This window comes from Schistocerca gregaria, chromosome X, assembly GCF_023897955.1.
Source record: "Schistocerca gregaria isolate iqSchGreg1 chromosome X, iqSchGreg1.2, whole genome shotgun sequence".
In the NCBI taxonomy this organism is placed as follows: Eukaryota; Metazoa; Arthropoda; class Insecta; order Orthoptera; family Acrididae; genus Schistocerca; species Schistocerca gregaria.
Genome location: NC_064931.1, coordinates 332,002,268 through 332,016,563, shown reverse-complemented (window position 1 = coordinate 332,016,563; position 14,296 = coordinate 332,002,268). Strand labels below are relative to the sequence as shown.

General features: G+C 42.6%; 1 protein-coding gene across 1 annotated transcript in view; it reads left to right on the top strand.

Moving 5' to 3' along the window:
* Window positions 1–14,296, top strand: part of LOC126297714 (patched domain-containing protein 3-like) — a 570,171-nt gene that overhangs the window by 522,352 nt on the left and 33,523 nt on the right. The gene's annotated exons all lie outside the window — the stretch shown is intronic.

The following is a 14,296-nucleotide window of genomic DNA, read 5'->3' as shown; positions in this document are numbered from 1 at the left end:
TGAAGCTGAGCTTGGATGGTAAACAAAGGTACATTATTTTGTGCTACTTCAACTCTGGCATAGACCTCATCAATCTTAGTGGCTGGCAAATGGTTGCATATCAGTCTTCAGCAAGCCATGACCAGATGTTTTCAGTGGGTGAGAGATCAGGAGAACATACTGACAACAGTCAAACACTCTCCACAGGAGGTCCCTGAAGGAGTGATCAATATTCGGGGATGATAGGAACATTCATTTGAAGCAAAAAACTTCATATGGACAAGTGCCCTATTCTAAATGGTTTCCAAGACAGAATAAATTTAGTGTACATTTGTTTTTGGTCTGGTGGTGAGCACATACATGTCTTACCCACCTAACCACATTGACTTTTTTTTCTAGTCCAGCCTACCTTGTTGCTTTCAACCTCTTTGCTCAGGGTATCTTTCTGCCATTAAGTTAGCCCACTGAATCCTCAGTTGTCCATGATGTGTTGTGAGTGAAGTAGTATGAGAGATTGAGAACATATCTCAGAGAAGCATAAGTTAATTGTGTTTGTACATGTGCTGACTAAAATGCCACACATTTACACCAATGAAGAATATGCAAATATGATCTACACTATATGATCAAAAGCATCTGGACATCTGGCTGAAAATGACTTACAAGTTCGTGGCACTCTCCATAGGTAATGCTGGAACTCAAAATGGTGTTTGCCCACCCTTAGCACTGGTGACATCTTCCACTCTCACAGGCATATGCTCAATCAGGTGCTGGAAGGTTTCTTGGGGAATGGCAGCCCATTCTTCATGGAGTGCTGCACTGAGGAGAGGTATTGATGTCAGTCGGTGAGGCCTGGCATAAAGTCGGTGTTCCAAAACATCCCAAAAGTGTTCTGTAGGATCGAGGTCAGTCCATTACAGGGATGATATTGTCATGTTATTGTCTGCCACAGGCGGTGCATTATGAATAGGTGCTCGATCATATTGAAAGATGCAATTGCCAGCCCCAAATTGCTCTTCAACAGTGGAAAGCAAGAAGGTGCTTAAAACATCAGTGTAGGCCTGTGCTGTGATAGTGCCATGCAAAACAACAAGGGATGCAAACTCCCTCCATGAAAAACATGACCACACCATAGTACCACCGCCTCCGAATTTTACTGTTGGCACTACACACATTGGCAGATGACATTCACCGGACATTCGCCATACCCTCACCCTGCCATTGGATTGCCACATTGTGTACTGTGATTCATCACTCCACACAATATTTTTCCAATGTTCAATTGTCCGATGTTTACACTCCTTACACCAAGCGAGGTGTCGTTTGGCATTTACCGGCATGATATGTGGCTTATGAGCAGCCACTCTACCATGAAATCCAAGTTTTCTCAGCTCCAACCTAACTGTCATTGTACTTGCAGTGGATCCTGATGCAGTTTGGAATTCTTGTGTAATGGTCTGGATAGATGTCTGTCTATTACACATTATGATCCCCTTCAACTGTCAGCAGTCTTTGTCAGTCAACAGACAAAGGCAGCCTGTACACTTTTATGCTGTACATGTCCCTTCATATTTCCACTTCCTTATCACATTGGAAACAGTGGACCTAGGGATGTTTAGGTGCATGGAAATCTCACATACAGAAGTATGACACAAGTGTCACCCAATCACCTGACCACATTCGAGATGCATGAGTTCTACGGAGCAGCCCATTCTGCTCTTCCACAATGTCTAATGACTATTGAGGTGGCTAATATGGAGTATCTGGCAGTAGGTGACAACAAAATGCACCTAATATGAAAAACATATGTTTTTGGGAGTGTCTGGATACTTTGGATCACATAATGTATGTCTACAGCTTCCACTTTGGCAGTGCTCCTGTTGTTGTCAGATACTACCTTTGGCAAATTCCTGATTGTAGAGTGTTCAGCAGGGGTTTCAGCACATTGTGAGAAGTCAATGTACCACAGACACATGTATCGCAAACATTACATGCAGAAAACTTGTAGCCATTTCATATACAGTGTGTTCATGATCTTCACATTGGAAATGATGCCACAAACCTACATTTTTCACCGGTTAAATGACAACTGTCATTTGCTTCCATTAGTACTATTCACTGATGAAGCCACATGTACATGGAATGGAATCAGCAACACATGTAATTACCATCAATTGATTCATTTGAAACCAATTGCCAAGTTTGGTTTTTGGTCAGTGTTTGGTGCTGCATGACCAGTAACATATGATAGGTCCAGACATTGCTTGCATTTTCTGTAAAAATCATTTGTGGAACACCTGAGGATGTTTCTTCAACTGCACAGACTTCAGTGTACTTCCAGCATGATGGAGACTCTCCACATCTGACCAGACATGTGAGGGAAAATCTCAACTGCAGTTACCATAATTGCTGGATTGGTCATCTACATCTACATCCATACTCCACAAGCCACCTGACGGTGTGTGGCGGAGGGTACCTTGAGTACCTCTATCGGTTCTCCCTTCCATTCCAATATCTTATACACTCCTGGAAATGGAAAAAAGAACACATTGACACCGGTGTGTCAGACCCACCATACTTGCTCTGGACACTGCGAGAGGGCTGTACAAGCAATGATCACATACACGGCACAGCGGACACACCAGGAACCGCGGTGTTGGCCGTCGAATGGCGCTAGCTGCGCAGCATTTGTGCACCGCCGCCGTCAGTGTCAGCCAGTTTGCCGTGGCATACGGAGCTCCATCGCAGTCTTTAACACTGGTAGCATGCCGCGACAGCGTGGACGTGAACCGTATGTGCAGTTGACGGAGTTTGAGCGAGGGCGTATAGTGGGCATGCGGGAGGCCGGGTGGACGTACCGCCGAATTGCTCAACACGTGGGGCGTGAGGTCTCCACAGTACATCGATGTTGTCGCCAGTGGTCGGCGGAAGGTGCACATGCCCGTCGACCTGAGACCGGACCGCAGCGACGCACGGATGCACGCCAAGACCGTAGGATCCTACGCAGTGCCGTAGGGCACCGCACCGCCACTTCCCAGGAAATTAGGGACACTGTTGCTCCTGGGGTATTGGCGAGGACCATTTGCAACCATCTCCATGAAGCTGGGCTACGGTCCCGCACACCGTTAGGCCGTCTTCCGCTCATGCCCCAACATCGTGCAGCCCGCCTCCAGTGGTGTCGCGACAAGCGTGAATGGAGGGACGAATGGAGACGTGTTGTCTTCAGCAATGAGAGTCGCTTCTGCCTTGGTGCCAATGATGGTCCTATGCGTGTTTGGCACTGTGCAGGTGAACGCCACAATCAGGACTGCATACGACCGAGGCACACAGGGCCAACACCCGGCATCATGGTGTGGGGAGCGATCTCCTACACTGGCCGTACACATCTGGTGATCGTCGAGGGGACACTGAATAGTGCACGGTACATCCAAACCGTCATCGAACCCATCGTTCTACCATTCCTAGACCGGCAAGAGAACTTGCTGTTCCAACAGGACAATGCACGTCCGCATGTATCCCGTGCCACCCAACGTGCTCTAGAAGGTGTAAGTCAACTACCCTGGCCAGCAAGATCTTCGGATCTGTTCCCCATTGAGCATGTTTGGGACTGGATGAAGCGTCGTCTCATGTGGTCTGCACATCCAGCACGAACGCTGGTCCAACTGAGGCGCCAGGTGGAAATGGCATGGCAAGCCGTTCCACAGGACTACATCCAGCATCTCTACGATCGTCTCCATAGGAGAATAGCAGCCTGCATTGCTGCGAAAGGTGGATATACACTGTACTAGTGCCGACATTGTGCATGCTCTGTTGCCTGTGTCTATGTGCCTGTGGTTCTGTCAGTGTGATCATGTGATGTATCTGACCCCAGGAATGTGTCAATAAAGTTTCCCCTTCCTGGGACAATGAATTCACGGTGTTCTTATTTCAATTTCCAGGAGTGTAGTTCGTGGAAAGAAGGATTGTTGGTATGCCTCTGTGTGGGCTCTAATCTCTCTGATTTTATCCTCATGGTCTCTTCACGTGATATATGAAGGAGGGAGCAATATACTGCTTGACTGCTCGGTGAAGGTATGCTCTCAAAACTTCAACAAAAGCCTGTACAAAGCCACTGAGCATCTCTCTTGCAGAGTCTTCCACTGAAGTTTATCTATAAGCTCTGGAATGCTTTTGCGATTACTAAATGATCCTGTAACAAAGTCTGCTGCTCTCCATTGGATCTTCTCTATCTCTTCTATCAACCCTATCTGGTACGGATCCCACACTGGTGAGCAGCATTCAAGCAGTGGGCAAACAAGTGTACTGTAACCAACTTCCTTTGTTTTCGGACTGCATTTCCTTAAGATTCTTCCAATGAATCTCAGTTTGGCATCTGCTTTACCGACAATTAATTTTATATGGTCGTTCCATTTTAAATAACTCCTAATGCGTACTCCCAGGAATTAACTGCTTCCAGTTGATGACCTGCTATATTGTAGCTAAATGATAAAGGATCTTTCTTTCTATGTATTCGCAGCACATTACATTTGTCTACATTGAGATTCAATTGCCATTCCCTGCACCATGCATCAGTTCGTTGCAGATCCTCCTGTATTTCAGTACAATTTTCCATTGTTACAACCTCTCGACATACTACAGCATCATCTACAAAAAGCCTCAGTGAATTTCTGATGTTATCCACAAGGTCATTTATATATATTTTTAATAGCAATGGTCCTATGCACTCCCCTGCAGCACACCTGAAATGCTGCGTTCTGTTATCTAGGAACTCTTCAATCCAATCACACAATTGGTCTGATAGTCCATATGCTCTTACTTTGTTTATTAAACGACTGTGGGGAACTGTATCGAATGTCTTGCGGAAGTCAAGAAACATGGTATCTACCTTGGAACCCATGTCTATGGCATTCTTAGTCTTGTGGACAAATAGCGCGAGCTGGGTTTCACATGATCATCTTTTTTGAAACCCATGCTGAATCCTTCAGACTAGATTTCTCGTCTCCAGAAAAGTCATTATACTCGAACACAATACAATATATGTTCCAAAATTCTACAACTGATCAACGTTAGAGATATAGGTCGATAGTTCTGCACATCTGTTTGATGCCCTTCTTGAAAACGGGGATGACCTGTGCCCTTTTCCAATTTTTTGGAGCACTACGCTCTTCTAGTGACCTACGGTACACTGCTGTAAGAAGGGGGGGGAAGTTCCTTCGCGTACTCTGTGTAAAATCGAACTGGTATCCCATCAGGACCAGCGGCCTTTCTTCTTTTGAGTGATTTTAATTGTTTTTCTATCCCTCTGTCATCTATTTTGATATCTACCATTTTGACATCTGTGCGATAATCTAGAGAAGGAAATACAGTGCAGTCTTTCTCTGTGAAACAGCTTTGGAAAAAGACATTTAGTATTTTGGCCTTTAGTTTGTCATCCTCTGTTTCATTACCATTTTGGTCACAGAGTGTCTGGGCACTTTGTTTTGATCCACCTACCGCTTTGACATCAGACCAAAATTTCTTAGGATTTTCTGCCAAGTCAGTACAAAGAACTTTACTTTTGAATTTCCTGAATGTCTCTCACATAGCCCTCCTCACACTACATTTCGCTTCATGTAATTTTTGTTTGTCTGCAAGGCGTTGGCTATGTTTATGTTTGCTGTGAAGTTCCCTTTGCTTCCGCAGTAGTTTTCTAACTTGGTTTTTGTACCAGGTGTCTCTTTTCCATCTCTTACAATCTTGCTTGGCACATACTCATCTAATACATATTGTATGATGGTTTTGAACTTTGTCCACTGATCTTCAACATGATCTGTACTTGAGAGAAAACTTTTGTGTTGAGCTGTCAAGTACTCTGAAATCTGCTTTTTGTCAGTTTTTCTAAACAGAAAAATCTTCCTACCTTTTTTAATATTTCTATTTACGGTTGAAATCATCACTGCAGTAACTGCTTTATGATCACTTATTCCCTGTTCTGCGTTAACTGTTTCAAATAATTCGGGTCTGTTAGTCACCAGAAGGTCTAATATGTTATCGCCACAAGTCAGTTCTCTCCTCAAGGTAGTTTTCAGATAATGCAATTGAATAATTTCCCTGCCACCTGTTATAAATGTTTGAGTCTCCCAGTCTATATCTGGTAAATTAAAATCTCCACCCAGAACTATAACATGGTTGGGAAATCTATCCAAAATATTTTCTAAATTTTCCTTCAGGTGCTCTGCCACAACAGCTGCTGAGCCAGGGAGCGTATAGAGACATCCAATTACCACGTGTGAGCCTGCTTTAACCGTGACCTTCACCCAAATTATTTCGCATTTCAGATCTTCGTCAATTGCCTTCAGTACTATTGCACTTTTTATTGCTATAAACATGCCTCCCCCTTTACTGTCCAGCCTGTCTCTGTGGTATACATTCCAATCTGAGTTTTGAATTTCATTACTGTTTACATTGGGTTTCAGCCAACTTTCCATACCTAGTACTATGTGGGCATTGTGACTGTCAATTAATGAGAGCAGTTCCAGGACCTTTCTATAGATGCTTCTGCAGTTTACTATTACCACATTAATATTGTTATTACCCGTTGTGTATTGCCTACTGCTACCTTATCGCATCTCAGGAGGTGTCTTGTCGGGCATAGGGAGGGAATTCTCTAACCTAAAAAACCCACATGTGCACTCCACACGTACCCCGCTACACTTGTAACTGCATCCTATGTGTAGTGCACGCCTGACCTATTCAGGGGGACCCTACATTTCTCCATCTGATAGTGGGGGTCGAGAAATTTGCACCCCAGATCTCCGCAGAATCGTCTGAGCCTCTGGTTTAAGCCTTCCTCTCGGCTCCAAACCAGAGGATCGGTTCTGGGTATGATACTACAGATAGTTAGCTCAGACTCCACCCCACGAGCGAGGCTTTCCACCTTCACCAACTCTGCCAACCACCTGTATGAACTGAGGATGACCTCTGAACCCAGATGGCAAGACTCATTGGTGCCGGCATGAGCACAATCTGCAGCCGGGTGCACCCAGTGCTCTCTATCGCCGCCAGCAGGGCTTCCTCCACATCTCGGATTAGACCCCATGGCAAGCAGACAAAGTGAACACTGGCCTACTTTCCTGACCTTTCCGCTATTTCCCTAAGGGGCTCCATCACCCGCCTAACATTGGAGCTCCCAATCACTAATAAAACCCTCCCCCCATGTGCCTGCTTGGACCTTGCTGAAGGAGCGGCAACATGTCCACTCACAGGCAGAGTGGGCGATGCCACACGGCCAGCCTCCACATTGACCCTCTGCCTCATGCAATGTGAATGCTGCTGTATCCACCACTCCCCTTGAGGGGGATGGCGGGGTGGGGAGAGGGTTTCCCAACCACGCCCGGTACCCGCAAGGATGTCTCGACAGCAGGGACTGTGGGTGGGTGAAGCATGCGACACACCAGACTCCCCACTGCCGCTACACTCCAAGGCAGTAGCTGATCGCGGCCATCATCATGCTCAGCTGTTGACGAACAGTGGCCAGCTCCTCGTGCATTTGTACACAGCAGGTACACATCCTATCCATCCTAAGAAATCAACAATTTACTGTAGGGAGTTAATCATCTTTTAACTAGACTGCTAATTCACTAAAGGTGGCTGATAGCTGACTAAACTGTGGTTACTAGACACTTCTTGTTGGAAACAATGAAAATAAACACCACCTGACTCTGGGCTGTATTCAAAAGAAACACAAAATCTATGGAACACTGTTACTAGTACTCAAAAATTAAAGCTTCCTAAAAGCAGAAACACATGGAAAAAGAAGTGACAAGTAAGAAAAACACAGTTAATACTTAAAATACAAAGAAACATTCCACATGGGAAAAATATATTAAAAACAAAGATTCCATGACTTACCAAGCAGGAAAGCACTGGTATATAGGCACGATAAAAAAACACACAAACACACACACAAAATTTTGAGCTTTCGCAATCGTCGGTTGCTTCGTCAGAAAAGAGGGAAGGAGAAGGAAAGATGAAAGGATGTGGGTTTTAAGGGAGAGGGTAAGGAGTCATTCCAAACCCGGGAGTGGAAAGACTTATCTTTCATCTTTCCTTCTCCTTCCCTCTTTCCTGATGAAGCAACCGCCGGTTGCGAAAGCTCAAAATATTGTGTGTGTGTTTTTTTATTGTGCCTATCTACCGATGCTTTCTCGCTTGGTAAGTCATGGAATCTTTGTTTTTAATACAGTTAATACTTAAATTTACGTAGCTCGCTACACAGCAGATGTGAAGCTGACAGCAATTACAACAACACTCATGGTAGCACCCTTAATTGTTCATCAAGAGTGCCAGACTTTATGCAATTAAATTTTATTTGGGGTGTTGGATGAACTCTGAGATGTACAAATGAAAGGTGAATATGTGACATGAAATGCTTCATCACATTGTGGAAGTTACCCATGTGAACTATTGGAAATGTAGTCAGGCATAAAACATTCTGCAGAATGATGGGCTTCATGTTCAATACTTAGTAGCAAAACAGAACATTCAACTCAACAATTGTGAGAAGTAATTCTGGAGGAAAACTTCAGAATTTCTCCTGAAGGCACAATTATATATCAAAACAGTTTCATCCTTTGAGACTATATACATTGCAGATAAGAAGAAAATTTCAAACATGCATATATTGCAAGGCAAATTTGATACACTCTTTTTACTACCCAAGAAAGCATAATATGCAAAATATAAAAAAAAATCTTCTGTGTCCAGAATGAGATTTTCACTCTGCAGCGGAGTGTGCGCTGATATGAAACTTCCTGGCAGATTAAAACTGTGTGCCCGACCGAGACTCGAACTCGGGACCTTTGCCTTTCGCGGGCAAGTGCTCTACCAACTGAGCTACCAAAGCACGACTCACGCCCAGTACTCACAGCTTTACTTCTGCCAGTACCTCGTCTCCTACCTTCCAAAATTTACGGAAGCTCTCCTGCGAGACATGCAGAACTAGCACTCCTGAAAGAAAGGATATTGCGGAGACATGGCTTAGCCACAGCCTGGGGGATGTTTCCAGAATGAGATTTTCACTCTGCAGCGGAGTGTGTGCTGATATGAAACTTCCTGGCAGATTAAAACTGTGTGCCCGACCGAGACTCGAACTCGGGACCTTTGCCTTTCGCGGGCAAGTGCTCTACTTGGCTTACTGGCAGAAGTAAAGCTGTGAGTACCGGGCGTGAGTCGTGCTTCGGTAGCTCAGTTGGTAGAGCACTTGCCCGCGAAAGGCAAAGGTCCCGAGTTCGAGTCTTGGTCGGGCACACAGTTTTAATCTGCCAGGAAGTTTCAATCTTCTGTGTGTTTTTGATGACAAAAAAAGACAATCAAACTAAAATTCTATCATCATTCACAAAATTGCTGACCAACATTACAGAGATTGGCATAAAAAGACTGAGATCCTAGCACTTAATAGCATAAAATACATTCCACAGCCTGTCATAATAACAACAAGTATAGAAAATACAAAGGGGCAACAAACACCTCTGTTCTAAAACACATGAAATTTACTAATGAACCTACAAACAAACACAACATAAAGCAGTACCATGAGGGCATTCATTATGTATTCAGTATGAGGCATTTTGAATCAGAAAATTGTCACACTTGTAAAAAGAACTTAAAACAGAACAACATATGTGTCCATTCCTATGGCAAATGGAATAACCAGACAAATGAACAAAATAATCACTATACCAACAATATCACAGACTACAAACAAAATACATTTTTAAAAGGAAGCTATAAATAAATGTATTGTAAGAAGAAGTAAATCAAACACTAAAATAAGGTGTTAATTAAAGGCAGCAATATGTGATCTGTATTCAGTTCGCAATGTTTGTAGTTACATTAGTTAACATAGTTGTATCATTGTATTTTAAGCATTTGAAGTCAGAAAATCTGAAAAAGTGTTTCATACAGGAAGCTGTTCATTATTTAATGCACACGATGAAATGCACATTCAAGACATCAACGGTGTTGTCCAAGTGATTTTTCCTGTGCTGAGTATTCTCACTTCTTATGACAGAGGTACATAGTTTGATTAGAGTTCAAACCAAATCCCTTTGTTCAGAACATACTCCCATTTGTCTCATGGGAACACTACCAAAAGGTGTATAATTCCACAAAGTGGGGTTTTAGTTTTTGGAATCCAATACTACCTTGGAAATGACAAAGAAAATAGTTCCAGGGCTCTTGCTCATCCCTCCAAACAACTTCAAAATTAAACTCAGGTTCTTTGTATTTAATTTTGTAGTGAAAACTCACTAAGTAGGGCAGTGAGGTTATAAAACTGTCCTTCACTGCCCTCTGGAGATAACAGTAGAAAACAAATCACACTGTAGTGCACAGTACAAGAGCACTTAAATCTTTTATAGCTATATCATCATACATCATATTAAATGGGAACTATGATAGTATTACAATTAAACATATGCTTCTTTATGGTGTTCTGAGCCTCATGTTGCTTCATGCACTCAGCATTAAACTCTGACCTGGCTCAGATATTACTTGGACCAATCTGGGTTTTTTGTGCATCACAAATGGCATTCCAGATTGTAAAAACAGGTTATAACTAAGAGCTTTCTGCTGTAGCTTTATTTTTTTATGGTTAACTTTTAAACAGTCTTTAGGATTTCTTATATGGTATTCATTACTGATGAGAGACCTGTGATACATCTGTGAAGCATCAGGCAAATATTTCAGATCTGCATCAGTGACAGAATACTATCAACTTTGCAAAATTTAGCATCTAAATTCAGATGTGTAGTATTCAGTATAAACAAAAGAAAATTCACACATGACTATCACACACTTTGTGGCATCAGTACTTTTAAATTGTGGTACTTCATTAAACTGGGTTTCCACATGCATGGATTACCTACACACGCATGGCCCCACCACCACTCACATAAGTCAACTTACATGTGGAAACACCCTACTTGCACACTGTTATGCCAACTTAGGCATAAGTTACAAAAGCTAAAAGAAGTGTAACTTTATTGCACATTGTCGCTTCCCCCACCATCACCTATGAGCTCCAGCAGCTAACTAAGTGGATCTGCTCTTGTTTGTTGAGCAGTACATGTCTTGAATAATTTGGTTGTGTACGTGTATTATTAGGGTCATGACAAAATAATAGGTTCAGTCTTCAACTAAATAAATAAATACCTTTTAAAGTGGCAAAATGTTCTTAAACCATGAGTAGGAATCTCATCCAGCATTCAGCAATTCCTTACAATCATTTATTTGTAATAAAGTTACTCAGCACCGTTTGAAGCAACATTTGGATTTGAAAAATACTGTAACTAAGAATGTGGACTTTCTGAAATTAAAATCACTGCAGAACAGTCAGCATTGTAAAAGAAAGGTAACGTTTGTCTTCTGGCCCTAGATGGGCCAGTTGGACATAACCTCCACTACTGGTCAGTTAAGCTCAAGATTGTAAAGGCATATTTTTATTTGATTATAATAATAATTTTCTGCTTTAGTCACTGAAAATACATATTATGCTGAAGCATAAAGAGAACATTTACTTGTGTGTTTAGAGATTTAAAGCTACTCTTGACCCTAATTAAAATTCTGTGTAGGTACAACATTGTTAATATTGATGCAATCACTGTTTTGCACAGTACTACAAAAGTTTGGTTACAAAATTAGTACTGTACCAGTTAATGAAATGTTATATTTAAAGCACCTGTGACATAGCACAGTCTTAACACAAAGCAGAAGTACTGAGACAAAAACCTTAATTTCCACTGTACCTTTGGTGTAATCTAGATAGCATCCAAGTACTTTACACAAAAATTTAGATACAGTGCTGATTGGAATGTGATATGTGTTGCAATTATGATAGTGTCTCCAGTTGTTAGATATCACAATTTTCCTTGTATTTTAAGGCAAGCTGACAGGAAATCTCGCATATATTTATCAGATTTTTGTATAGAACCAGAAATGTGTCTCAAAAGGAATTAATAATTTATTTTAAATTCACAAATGATTTTTGTGCACAGCAGGTAGTTCTATTATTAATGTACTGGACATCTCCACACAATTTCTGCAAGATACCCATTTACATACCCAACATTTGTGCACCCATATTTCTTTATCAGCATCAGTATAAGCCCTTTGGCTAAAGCTGTGCAACCATATTAACTTCTTTTCAAATGAGAGAATTTAGTTTCACCAGCTTACCAGTAAGAATTGGCTGACACTCGCTTTTGCCTACCAATTTGTCACCATTTTGAAAGTCTTGTAAGTGGCATTTCCAACTTCGGTTTGTGGATACGACAACTTGCATGTAAGGATAGTGGTGGGGGATGCACATGTAAGTAATTCATGTCTGTCGAGTCCTGGCCTTATTCTTCAGCATAACAAAATATAAAGAATAAATATGACACTCAAATGTAAAGATTATTTTAAAAAGTGTTAACAAGACTGGATTTAAAGCCATTATGAAACAAAAGAAGTTACACATTTCTCAGCAATCACTGAACATGTGAAAACACTGAAACTTGGATAGTAGGAAAAGCAAAAAAATACAGAAAAGGAAAGGGGGAAAATTTGTCTCTTTCCTTAACCTCTTAACCATACATTGAACAAATTATCTGTATTGTAGCAGCACCACAGTTTAAGATAGTGAAGTTAGATTTGGTGCAGTATTTCGGAGCACACAAGTTACAGGCGGGTGCGGGCTGGATTGCAGTAAGTTACGCTGACCAGCTGTTGCGAAGTGGATTGGAGGCCACAGGGGCCATTTAACCACTGAAAAGCATAAATGTAATGGTTCACATGTCGTAAGCTATACGACGAAGGGGCCCACTGGCGCAACCGTGGTGTGGGGCGTACGTGACTCCATGACTCGGAGCTATGTGTTAGTGAAACAGAGCAGCGAAGCTGAGTATAAATAGGTGTGGTTTTCTAACAAGATTGATTCAAGTGTGGCAGCTCTCCTGGATGACAGGACACAGCAACAGATGTGGCGACAGTGTCCCAGTCCACCGTGGGTCGTTCTTTCAACCCTCTGAGGCCGACACGGGGTCCGCGGCAAGCCAGGGCGGGCCAATCTATAGGTCGCTACCACGGAAAGTCATCTCGGCTCCCAACACACGCCGGAGACTTACAAGGCAAGGGCCGCAGGTTCGGATGCCGGATTCTGAGTGGCCATTGCCACCGCATTCCCAGCTATGCCAGCCGAGGAAGAAACAGCAGCACGGCCAGCTACAGCTCCCGGCAGAGCAGTGTGGAGTCAACGGGGACGATGGCTGAGTCGGCTGATAGCGCAGCCATCCTGACGTAATTGGAACTCTTCAGCTAGCGTACAAGGACAGCTTGACACAGTGCATTGCACAGGCTGCTGGGGGTACTACCTCAGCAATGGAGGGCCTGCGACGCAGACCGAGGTCAATGAAGCTCTGTAGTGGAAAAAATAAATCATTTGAAAAGCTTGGACGAGTTTGAATATGGCACCTCCTGGCACCAATCCACTACATTTGGTGTTGGAATAGTGGACATCGTCTGTCCAGTATGACATTCAAGTCCACAACCTGCAGTACAGTCAAAAAATGTGGTGAATGCTGAAAAATTGTTCTTTTGAGTGTTTGTTGGTGTTTTGAGTATGGCATTGCCAAGCCACATTTTAGATGTTTGTGTGGGCATAGTATTTTTTGTTGTCAGAATAAGTGTTAGTATGTTCAGGGATTAAATTATTTTGTGGCGTTTAATTACTTTTGTGTTCATTTGAGTATGATGTTACTGAGCATGATGATACAGAGTTTTAGGAAGTCAGATTGTTCTTGTACTTAAATGATTTTGTCGGGGGGATTAACTGAGAACGAAAGCAACACAAGGCGTGTCGGAACCAGAAGTGGTATGGATTTTAATGGAAATGATAGCACAATTGATAGTGGAAAATACACAGTTGAGAAATGAATTAATATCTAGAAGTGAGCGGGGAACCGCATCTGATCAGTCGTTGTTGCCTAGGGTGCAGGGGGTTGATCCAGCCGCCGCAAGTTTGATTATTCCATTTTCTGGAAAAGCATCTGAGGATGTGCGTTCGTTTGTGGAGGACTTGGAAATTTCAGCTGCGATGAATGGTTGGTCTGATGAACAGTTGTTACATGTAGCCAAAATTAGACTATCGGGTGAAGCAAAAACATATGTAAGGTGTTCTGAGGGCTTAAAGAAGGCAGGACAGTTTAAGCAGTTAAAGGAAGCGCTTTTACAAAGGTACAAGAAACAGAATAGCGCTCAGTACTTTAGGGAGAGGTTAAGTACAGTGACAAAGAGACAG